We start from the raw sequence: 12,174 nt of genomic DNA, 5'->3' as shown, positions 1-12,174 counted from the left end.
CGTTAGACTGGAAATATATGGCCTGAAGGGCAAACAAAAGTTACAAAGGTGCAGTGGATGGTGAATCGGAGGTGAATTGTTTGGAGACCATGCATGCATGCATGCAACCAGTACTCACTAAGCATCTCTTTGGTACTTTCCAGAATTATCTAGACCTTTCCCTCTTACCTTTTACGCATGGTTACCTAAAGCCACTGGATATCAAAACGAAAACCATGCACCTCGCAGTGTAGATTCAGAAAACCAGCTGAGGTGAAAGCCAAGGGAGGAGGGTTGACAGATAAAGTGCAGGATACCCTGCTAAATTCGAACTTCAGATAAACAGAACTTTTTAGTATAAGTGTGTCCCCGATGTTACATGGGGCATAGTTACACTAAGCGGTAATTCTTTGTTGATCTGAAATTCAGATTTAACTTGGTGTCCAGTATTTTTATCTGCCAAATCTGGCAACCTTAAACCTGACTGATATTTTCACTAAACTTCCTCAATCTACAGATGGGCCAAGAGAAGGCACGGGGTCCGGGTTACCCACCAGGCAAGTTAGTGATTTAGTCAGAGGCCCAAGGCCAGGTTCCAAGGACCCGGTCCAGGAGGACTCTTTCTGCTCCACCAGGCTGCCTTCCAGGTCCCCAGCTAGAGGGGCCAGGATGCAGGGAAAGCTTGCCAGTGCCTGAATCAAGCCGCTCAGCCCCTGTGTGCTCAGAGGCTTTCCAGTCCCAGGGCACCACGAACACTTTGCGTCCGCAGGAGCACGGCCCTGGGGCAGGTCTTGATTGTGGTGGGAAAAGTCAGAGTTTGGATCGTGAAATTCCCCCGTGGGCCAGGGCTGCTCTGACCCTGGAGCTGAAGGCAGAAACCACAACAGGAAGCAGGCTAGCCCCCAGGATTCCCCCCACGCCGCCGCCCCACCCCTCCCAGGTGGCCTGCAGACAGGTGCGCACTGGCCACCTTGGCTGCATTCGGCGAGATGCTTCAGGGAAAATAAAAAAGTCCTCTCACAGCTTAGGGGAAATCCAATTTTCCCTTCAGAGCAACATTTCAGGAGACCGTGGCCAACTTCAAGGTGCCTTTATCTGACCGCATTCCATCAGGAAAGGAGCAGGAAGAAGCCTTGGCCTTTCAAGGTAACTCAATCAGACTCCGTGGCATTCACAGGAGGATCAGTTACTGTAAGCCTCTGGGGGCAGCAAGGAGATTAGGACGCGGATTACCTGCCACTTACCATGTGTCATCAAGGGAAGAACGGCTTCGGCTACAAGCCCCGTTTAATCGGGTCCTGGCAGGCTTTGCTCAAAAGGATGGTTGACAGCATTTCTAAGCCTGTTTTAAATTGTCTGTTACATCAGTGGTGGGGACTGACCCGCAGAGAGTGACAGCAATGTCAACAGTGGCCATTGGAGGAATTTCTGGCAAGTGGCCCTTTGTGAAATGGTGAGTAGTGGGAGCAGGGAGCTGCTGGGCATCGTACAGAAGCTCAGGAGCCCACTTAAACACACCCTGAAAGCCAACATCTTTGGGCATGTTTCGGCTTTACATCTCACTCCTCAGTCAGTCGGCATGGCTTGACACCATCGCTGGGGTTGGGGACGGAAGAAGCCAGCATCAGCCCTGGCTCTGAATCTGGGCAGCCGGACCAAGGGTGGGTTTTCATCCCCAATGACAGCCCCGCCTGAGGACAAGGGAAGCATCATGGCCTGAAGAGAGGGTTGAGCTCCAAATCCTTCAGCCATGTACCCCAGCAGTCGGCAAACTGTGACACGAGGACCGAATCCACTGTTTGTACGGTTTTACTGGAACACAGCCACCCCCCTCACCTGTACCTCTGCATCTGGAATGGCAGGCTTGAGCGGCCACAACAGAAACTGCCGGGCCCATAAAGCTTAACATATTAACTATCCGCCCTGTACAGGAAAAAATAAATAAATAAATAAATGCCTGAGCTCTGGTCTACACCATTCCTTAGAGGAGACCTCACAGTCCTGCCTAACCTCAGGTCTGCCCCGGAGGGCAGGGGATGGAGGGCATGTCTTGACACATTCTAAATTCTAGATGTTGAAGGAGTCATCGTTGAAGAGGAAACCCCACCAAGGCCCAATATTCCAGATGGAATCAGCTCAACTAAGTTCTCTGCATAGTGAATTTCAAATTTACCCAAAGAGATAGAATACCCGCTTTTGATACTTTCCTAAAATGGAATGCTGATCAGAAATCAGAAAGGCTCAGAAATCTCAGGGGCTTTCCACTACCCACAGGATTCAGAAGAGGCCAACTTCTGACCCTGGCATTGAAGTCGCCCACAGTGTGCACCCAGACCCCCTTCCATCCTTACCTGCTATAATTTTGCAGTGTCGTGTTATGTTGTTCTTCTGTGCCTGCTTCATGCCCATCACCGAGCAAGAACTGCAATATCAAGACGGTCATGGCATGCCAACATCTCTCGATACATTTGCACCCAAGTCCACCAATAGATGTTCCATGAACACAGCCTGTCCTCATGCTCTACCCTCCCCAGAAATGTCCTTCCTTCCCTCTGCACCTGCTGGGCCCCACTTGTGCTGCGAGGCTCTTCTCCAGTGTACCATGAAGTCTTTCTGGATGCTTCCTGGCCAGTGATTCTTCTCCCTCGTTGGGCCTCCAAAGCAATTCTTCCAAACATCTCCTGTGGGACTGATCAAATCCTCCCTGACATTGGTGTTCTCTGTGGCCAGGGAACCCATGGTATTCACAAATTAATGGTCTTCACTACTCATGGGGTGCATGGGGTGAGCATGGTAAGGATGCGGATAATGCCTTGTGGAAAGCCTACGCACATGACCCTGGCATCTCTTTTAAATCAGCTGCCTATAGGGAAAGCTGATGAGTGCTTAGACAGGGACTCTGTCCCTGTGGCTGGGGCCATGCCTAGAAAAAGGGGCATGGACCTTCAGTGTCCAGAGCCAGGAGGAAAAGCCCAACAAAGAAGATGGGGGCTTTGTGGCATCTCCAGGCCAAGGTGGAGCTCTGCCTCATGAGTGACCAGCCACGGGAGAGAAGTCTACTTCCTCACTGTCTGCGCGGGCAGGGAGAGCAGACCACTCCCCACCAGCACCACCTGCTCCATCCCTCCATCACCTCACGGAGGGAGGCAAGTGTCAGGTCATTTTGTCAGCCAATGTACATTGACTGAGCACCGGGTATGTGCCAGGCATGTGAGGAGTGGTGAGTGAGACAGACAAGGTTGTTGCCCTCACAGCACCTACACTCCAGCCCCAACCCAGCCCAGGAAAACGCATGATCTTGGAGATCCTGGAGGTGAGCAGGAGCAACAGGACCTTCACTCTTCACCCAGAGAGTCTCTGGGATGTGCTGCCCAGTCCTGCCAAGGACTTGTCTGGGCCCTGAGAGAAAGATAACTCAGCACCCCCTCTGGATGTCCCTCCCCTGCCCCACTTTGGTGGCATCTTTGTTCCTGGGTTGGAGGTGTTTTCAGGGAACGCCCATTTTGAATCTGAAAGTGGGGAGGTCATTGGGAAATAAGTCACCCCAGTGCTCTTGTGACGTGGAAAAGGCAAGTGTAGGAGGCTCAGATCCTCCCATCCTTCCTGGGCTTGGGGCTGGCCCCATCGTTCAGAACAGCCTAATCCCTGGGGGCTGCTTCAGGGTTTGGGGGTGGGCCCAGTGGCCACAGAGTTCAGACTAGCTCAGGTGTTGGGGCACGTGCCCATAAGGGCTCTACACCACAGCCAAGAGATAGAAACTGGGCTCAGACTTGAGAAGGGATTTGGCCAAAGGGTTAGGGAGGTTACTGGGGCTCAAACCCAGGCCCCTGACTCCCAGGCCAGTGCTCTGTGCATAAGGTGACTGCCCTAGGGCTCCTGGTTGGGGGGGAGGTGGATGGGCCTCTGTGCCGAGTGACCCAGAGCAGCAGATAATGGACCCTTCCCAGGCTCCCCTGCTGGCATCTGGTTGGGAGGGAGGCTCACGGTGAAGGAGAACTTCAGTGGGTTTGCCCAAAACACCGCAAGGTCAGTGACACCACCACCTGCCCGTGAGCCCTGCTAAGGCCAGAGCAGGTCCTATCAGCCTCAAAATCCCCCGAGCCTGACACGGCACTGGACACACTGTGGGCCCACAAGCTCTCGGTGGATGAGCCCCCGACTGTCTCCCACCCCTCGTCCCCAAGGGGTCTCCTCTTGCCCTGGAACTAGACCCTCTCCCTCTCCTCCCCTTTGGGTTCCTACAAACGGCAAGAGGACGGCTCTACCCTGGACTACAGAACATGGTTTTTCTTGGCCCTTCTGCAAAAATCCCTTAAAAATATGATTCTTTTTAGGCTGAGGCTTGGGGACTTTATAGGTTGTTACGTGGTTGGAGATACCAAGCAGTTAAGAGGGGCTGCCTCAGCCCTTCTCCCTACACCTGCCCGGTCTCCTGTGGATGGCGACTTTCAGGCATGACCCACCCTTGGGCACCAGCTGCTGGTGTAGGTGACACTCATGTGTGGATGGGGACATCCCAGGGAGAAGGAGCAGGGGCTCTGGGGGCTCTAGGCCTTCCCTAAGGTACCTGTAAGGGGGTCAAACCCCTTTCTCTCTCAATCCTATGACTCCTGCGGACCGAAGTCTGCCACCGCACATCTGAGAGCCAATGCAGCCCCCAACCTTGAGCCCCTAGAGTCCAGCCTTCCCTGCGATTCAAACTGGACTTCACCTCTCACTGCCTGCCTTCGCACGGAGAGGGAGACTTGTCTGGCCAGAACGAAATCCCCGCGTAGATCAGTTGGCTAACTGTGCTCTGAACTCCCCCACGACCTTTCCAGGGGCCAGGCCTTGCTGATGCTCCTGCCGAGTGGGGCACCTTCCGACGGTCCCTCGCGAGGGAGTGGCTGTGCAGGGTGGGGCCGGGAGCCTTCTCCCTAGAAAGAGCGGCTCGGGGGGCTGGCTCCCATTGGCTGCAGCGAATCCACCCAGGGAGCAGCTGCCCGTTGCAGGCCCGAAGCCACCAGACTCTCCAGGCCTCTGGCCACCCGGCTGGCGCCACCCCCACCGCCCAGAGCGGCGCTCTCTCTCCTCTCCTCCCCATCAGGCCAGCAGGGACCGGGCGCCGCCTCCGGGTTGCCGGGAAGCCGAGAAGCCGAGAGCCGTCTGTCTACCAAGCACTGTTTCTATCGCTTCTTTCTACCCCGGTGGTTCCTGTGGCAGCGTCTGCCCTTAATGGGAACCACCATGGCCTCCGCCGCAGGCCTGGAGCATCTGCCCCCTTTGCCCGTGGCCACTCTCCCTCTTCTTGCCTCTCTCTCAAATTCTCCTTTTTTTCTGCCTCGCACGGGTCATCGTGAGCCGGTGAGGGAAAGCCCTGGAGTATTCAGTTCCAAGCGCTACCCAGCGGTTCTCAGAAGGGCACAAAGAAGCGCGGTGAATGTCACATTGAGTCCCTGCAGCTGCACCTGCCGGCCCCTCCGGTTCACCTGGGGGTCACCGCGCGCTCGCAGATTCTCCGATGGCAAGGAGAGCTACTATGTTTTCAGTTCACAGTGAGATTAAATCTACAACGTTTGACCTAATTTATTTTGTGGCTGACGGAGCAAGGAGAGCCCGGAGTAAGATCTGGATGCATTTCTTCCCCTTAAACAAAACACCGAGGAATTTGTAGGAAGCCGTCGGCAGCTCAACATTTCATTCCAGGCCTAGACGTGAAAACGGCTGTGTAATGAGTGCTGGATTCCGGAGCCGGGGCAAGCCGAGCCGACCCGTGCTTGTTTTTCCCGCTGAACTACAGGTTCCTGCTCATCAGCCTCGTAATGTGAGGCCCTGGTGGAGCCAGAGCGCCAGCCCGGGGCTCTGACCCCGACAAAAGGTCCGACCCTTAGCTGAAGTTTGCCCAGACCTGGCCATGCCCTTCAGTGCTCTTCTGCCCCCTCCTGCCCTGGTCCACCTTGTCCATCAGCCAGAGCCAGGCCTGTTCTCCCAGCCCCTCTGCCCTCCTCCTTGACCTAGAAAACCAGCTCGTGGGGTTTCCACTGAGAAATCCGAGTGCACTTCCATTCCCACCAGGTGAACACCTTCTAGAATGGCTTTGTGAGCAGCAGAACAGCGCTTCTGTCTTTTTCCTTTTCATGAATCAGAGGTGGGGGCTTTGTGGCATCTCCAGGCCCCGCCCCGCCAATACACCAAACAGACACTGGCCAAGCGGCTCGGCCTGGAGCAAGGGTAGGGGCTGGGACTTGGCCCGTCAGTCCAGGCCTCAGCCCTCGGGGTAGGGGCTTGATGCCAGGCCTCCGTTTGACACCCCCGGACAGCAGAGACAGCCAGGGGAGCCACGGGGGCACAGTGGGCTGGGAAGCACTTATCTGATGGGGGGAGGGGTCGGAAGGAAACGTCCACAGACAGAGCCGCCCCGAGGCCAGGTCTTTGGGGCAGGAGGGGCCTCGAGGGCTACACGCGGTGTGAACAGGGGTGTGGGAGGCCCGTGGGTGCTCAGAGTAGCACGGGGTTTCTCTGAGTGTGGTGAGGGACAAGGAGGGAAGAGAACACAGCGAGGTCAGGCTGAGTGTGACCAAGGTGATGGTGACAGCGGCTAATCTTTGGTGAGAATTCACCCCCAGAGACTCTGCAGAGCACTTCATGTCATCCTGTGTGATGTGCAAAATGACGGGGTAAGGTGGATGTTGTCTTCTCTTCCCTTTTGCAGATGACGTCACTGAGGCTCAGAGAGGGAAGGAGTTGGCCCGAGATCACACAGCTAGAGGAAGGGGCAGGAGCTGCATCTGCACCCTCTGATTCCAGGGCCTGGCTGCTTAGCTACCATCCCGCGTGGCCAAGAGAAACTCACAGATATGGGCCCAGCGCTGGACACTGAGATCTGGGGTCCTTTGGTTGGGGTGCCATCGGGTCTCCCAGAGCGGGATGTTTGCAATGGTCAGTTCGGGATAGGAGGCCTCTCAGGCCCAGAGCCCCAGGGCGGCTGAATCAAATCCTCGACCTGCCTCGGGGTTCCAGGCCTGGCAAGGAGGCACCCCGTAACACTAAAAGAGTCTGAGCCACGGGCCCAGGAACTGTAGCTCTACCAAGATGCATGTGCCCCCTGGGACCAGGTTGTGAATTTCAGCTCAGGCTGGGCAGTGCTAGTTATTAATTATAACACATTAATTATGACATTCGGGGAATGCTCGAAATGGAGGACCGCAGACCTCTCCCAAGGCCATATCTTGTCTCATATTTCTCACTCGAAGCCGTGACGAAGGCATGGTATTAAGGGCAGACCAGCCTTCCTGCTGGCTGGAACTGGGGTGGGGTGGGAGAAGCAGGCCATTACTAGTCTGACTAAAATGCTGACCTTTGAACACGAGAAGCTAAAAAGATGTGTAGAGGTACGGAGCAAAGAGCCCAGGGAAATGTGCACTCTGATAAAAGGTAATGACCAAAGAAGAATCAAAACCGTGCAAGAATTGTAGACACAGAACAGGGAAGCAGAGTGGGCTTGTGTCTTGTACCAAAAGACAAAGCCGGTATTTTCAATAATTACCAACAAGGGGAGGAAACAGAAGGTGGTACCACTGGCCACTCTTGTTGGGCCACTCTTTGGGTTGTTTTGACCAGTGCGGCCAGTGTGCACTCTGCCTGGATCATCAGGAGGGCTGATGGAGGTGATGACGGTGTTTTCAAAGACAGATATCTATCTCACCCCGCTCCCCAGAGACAGGTAAGAATAAATTCAGTGGAAAAATCTCCAGTGAGTTCCTTCTGGTGTGTGGCTATAACATTAATGACAACAGCTGGGGCACCTGTGGGGCTCGGTCGGTTGGGCGTCTGCCTGCGGCTCGGGTCATGATCCTGGAGCCCCATGTTGGGCTCCCTGCTCGGTGGGGGAGGGGGGATCTGCTTCTCCCTCTGCTTCTCCCCTGGCTCGTCTTCTCTCCCTCACTCTCTCTCTCTCAAATAAGTAAAATAAAAATCTTTATAAAAAAGTGACAACAGCTAGCATTTTCTGGGCACAAATTATGTGCCACATAGAGTTCTAAGGCATATTACCGGATTAATTCGTTGAGTCCTCACTGCAATCCTGTGGAGACGAGACAGTTGCCAGCAGCATCTGACAGAAGGACTGAAGCCCGGGATGTCCTGTCACTTGCCCAATGTCCCCTCACTAGTAAGCGCTAGCACCAGGAATTGTGCCCAGGTGGTCAAACTCCAGAGTCGACCTCTGAGCTTTCTGCCATATTACCTAGATTTTAGGAAGATAAGAACCACTTGATGTATATCCCCAAGAGATTTGAAAACGTACTTCCTCACAGAAGTTGTACACAAATGTTCACAGCAGCATTATTCGTAGCAGCCAAAGAGCGAGAACAGCCCAAATGCCCCTCAACTTACAAATGGATGAACAAAATGGAGGATGTCTGTATGGCAGAATATTGTTCGCCCGTGGAACAGAACAGAGTGCTAACCCACGCTAGAGTGTGGATGAACCTTGGAAACATTACGCCACGGGAAAGAAGGTGGTCCTGGCAGACCACATACTGAATGATTCCATTTCTGTGAAAGGTCCAGAATAGGCAAATCCACAGAGACAGAGGTAGGTTAGAAGTTGCCAGGAGCTGGGGAAAGGGGAGAATTGGGAGTGACTGGTGGTAGGTACTGGTGTCTCTTCAGGCTGATAGGAATGTTCCGGAATTAGTGGTGATGGTTGCCCAACATTGTGAACACAGTGAAGCAAAAAGAAAAGTCACTCTATTATATATTATCATATATTTAATATTATTATATAATATATTTAATTAATTAATATATAATATATTTAATACAGTAAATGTGATGTTCTATTAATTATGTCTCAATATTTTAAATGGCCACTAGTGGCCCACCTGCCCGATACATCAGTGAGGACACTCTCAGCTTTGCCCTTGGCTGGTCCCTGGGTTGCAAGACAGCCACCCTGGTTCCAGGCATCACACACAAACCACAGCACCTAGTGGAAGAAGAGAGGAGTTTTTCAAAGAACAAGGAAATCTGCCCAGCAGCCCCCAGCATCAATCCTTGTGCATTTCTGTGGTCAGCACGGAGCCCCCTGCCTTCCACTAAACCCGTCACTGGCAGGAGGACCGGGGGCTTCTGGGTCTGTTCAGACAAACCAGGATTTGCCCCTCGAGTTTTGTCAAGGAAGGGTGGACACCTGAACAAAACAGGGCTCTGTCAGGAAAAGGGAGGGCGACGGCCATCTGCAGGCCCTCAGCAGTGCGGGGTATACCCAGTGCTTGTTAACACCCAGATTCCCAGGGCCCACCTCGGAGCTTCTGATTGGGCAGGTCTGCTGCGGGGTTCAGAACCCTGCATGTGACACAAGCCCCTCAGATGCCTCTGATGAGGGTGTCCTCAGACCTCACCCTGAGCAACATTGTGCGGTGAGGTCTGAGAACACACTCGAGTTTTCTTACCCCAGATTTTCCAGGAATCCCCACTTCTCCCTCCACGCCCCTATACTCCAAAAAGCACTCCAAAAGAGGAAGGAAGGAAGGAAGGAAGGAAGGAAGGAAGGAAGGAAGGAAGGAAGAGGGGAAAGAAGGAAGGAAGGAGGGAAAGGGGGGGAGGGAAGGAAGGAGGGAAGGGGGGAGGGAAGGATGGAGGGAAGGGGGGAGGGAAGGATGGAGGGAAGGGGGGAGGGAAGGATGGAGGGAAGGGGGGAGGGAAGGAAGGAGGGAAGGGGGAGGGAAGGATGGAGGGAAGGGGGGAGGGAAGGATGGAGGGAAGGGGGGAGGGAAGGATGGAGGGAAGGGGGAGGGAAGGATGGAGGGAAGGGGGAGGGAAGGATGGAGGGAAGGGGGGAGGGAAGGATGGAGGGAGGGGGGAGGGAAGGATGGAGGGAAGGGGGGAGGGAAGGATGGAGGGAAGGGGGGAGGGAAGGATGGAGGGAAGGGGGGAGGGAAGGAAGGAGGGAAGGGGGGAGGGAAGGAAGGAGGGAGGGGGGAGGGAAGGATGGAGGGAAGGAAGGAGGGAGGGGGGAGGGAAGGAAGGAGGGAAGGGGGAGGGAAGGAAGGAGGGAGGGGGGAGGGAAGGAAGGAGGGAGGGGGGAGGGAAGGATGGAGGGAGGGGGGAGGGAAGGATGGAGGGACAGATGGGGAAGAACAGAGGAAGATGAGAAGGAGACTGACATTTCTTCAGCCTCTATCCTGTGCTTTCACACATGCTGTATAATGTCACAGCAAGGCAGCTATTACTCTACCCATTACAGAGATGTGGACACTGAGGCTAAGAATATCAGCAGCTTACCCAAGGCCGTGTGAAAAGTGGAAGACCAGGCATTCAGACCTGGGTCCTGGGTCCACTTCTAGAGCTGCTACCACCAGACCCTCCTCAATAGACACACTGACCAGAAGATCAGAGGGTGTCAGGCCCCAACACACAGAACTTCTGAGTCAACTACAAGTCCAGCTTAGTTAGAAAGTGACTGTCTCTTAGCAGAGAGTTCAGGACCCCTACCCAGAATAGAGAGTCTTTCATTTTTTCACATCAGAAAAAAAAAAAAAGAAAAGAAAATTGCTTGTTCTCCTAGTATTAAAATCGTGCACCTACACCCTTTGACCTTTTTTAATAGTGCGTTTTCTCTGCACTTGGCTTTGATGTCACTAAAAAGATGAACGTAATGCAGCCATTCGGCATGCATTTCTGCTAAAAGGACAAGCATTTAGAATGCACCACTTCCATTTGTCTAAAGCTATGCGCCTCTACAGTTCATGCTCTCCGGACCTGGGAATGGGCAGGATCGTGGGAAAGCTGCTATTCTCGGGCACGAAAATGGGTCAGAAAATACTTCCCAAGATAGACACGCCAACACAGAGCTGCTACCTGGGAAAGGCTTTCACCTGGAGCCAGCTCATTCGTCTTCTTAACAGAAGCACTTATTTCTTCCCTCCAGCTGTCCACGGCTCTCTTTTCTATGGATCAAAAACCTCTTGAGACTATGGTTTTAAGAGAAATAGAAATCTGAATTTTAATGCCAATGTCAACTCTGCAGTACAACTCCCCTTGAGTTTCCCGGGACCGCTCCTAAGAGAAGAATTCCGAAATCCCCTGCCTTCCCCATTCCGACGTGGGACTCTTGGAACTTCTCTCTGGCCACAAGGAAGACACATGCATGTCAAGGCTTTGGGATAGGTGAATTCAGGCATGCTGGCATTCCCTAAAGAAAGCTATCATTTTGGGCTCAGATTCTGAAAGACAGAACAGGGCTGAGAAATGTCAAGTTCTGAGTGTCAAGGTCAAGGTCTTATTTGTGCAAGTTTCCCTGAGTTGCTGGCAAGCACACTTGTGAACATTACCCATGTGGGTATTCGGATGGCTCATGAATCTGCAGGTTGGATGGAGAGAAAATGGCTCTATGGGAGGCTGGGATTCACATGAACCCCGACAAACAAAGGGGGTTTCCGTGGAAGAAGAAGGCGGGACAAGGTAAGTCAAGCACTTGTGGGAGCAGGATTTTGGAGTAAGGCAGGTTGGAGCCCATGGAGACCAAGCTGGAAGACTGAGAATGTTCATCCAAAAACCCTGTAAGCTAGATCTGATTCATTAGCCTTAAAAAGTAAAGCATTTCTGGAGTGTCACTCGAGCATCAGGAAAGCCCAGATGCAAAGCGCCCTCACATAAAGTAGACGACTGACCCTCAGTGTCAGCTTCCAGCCCCTGAGGCAGGACTGCTCTCGGCTGATAGTGCATGGTCATAACTTGGCAGCATATGGAACACGTGAGGACTCCCTAAGGCGGGCAACGTTCCATGAATCAGTGACGTAAGGAATTAGTGTGTAAGGCGTCAGTGTGCGGTTACATCAGATGGGTGCCCAGCCAACGGCAGCCAGCCTTCTCCCTGCAGGTCAGGCACCACTCTCAGCACTGAGCCCGCATCCTCTCATTTAACCTGGCTCACAACCAGCCCCGAGAGAGGTTCTATTATTGTCATTCCCATTTTACAGATGAGGAAGCTAAAGCCCAGAGGGGAGAAGTAACAGGCTCCCGTTCGTGTGGCTCAAAAATGGTAGAGCCATCCAAGCTCAAAGAGCCCCACTCCAGTGCTGTGCACCTCTTACAAAGAGCTGAATGGATTCTTACTAGAATGAATGGGAGCCAACGATCCCTTTCCTGTATTGATCTAAATCCTCTTCATCAGGGGTGTGACCTCCATGCTGACCCCTCCCCGAGGACCTC

The 12,174-nt window shown here is 53.4% G+C and overlaps 1 long non-coding RNA gene across 1 annotated transcript in view; it reads right to left on the bottom strand.

Moving 5' to 3' along the window:
• Positions 1–1,810: 1,810 nt before the first annotated feature.
• Positions 1,811–12,174, bottom strand: part of LOC113923627 — a 43,587-nt gene continuing 33,223 nt past the window's right edge. The window contains exons 2-3 of the long non-coding RNA XR_003520385.2: positions 2,331–2,668; positions 1,811–1,902 (exon numbers count right to left, since the gene is read on the bottom strand). This is a non-coding gene — a long non-coding RNA (uncharacterized LOC113923627). The remainder of the gene's footprint in view (positions 1,903–2,330; positions 2,669–12,174) is intronic.

This window comes from Zalophus californianus, chromosome 15 (assembly GCF_009762305.2).
Source record: "Zalophus californianus isolate mZalCal1 chromosome 15, mZalCal1.pri.v2, whole genome shotgun sequence".
NCBI lineage: Eukaryota > Metazoa > Chordata > Mammalia > Carnivora > Otariidae > Zalophus > Zalophus californianus.
Note: the sequence above shows the minus strand (reverse complement) of the source record. Positions and strands in the feature narration are given on the sequence as shown.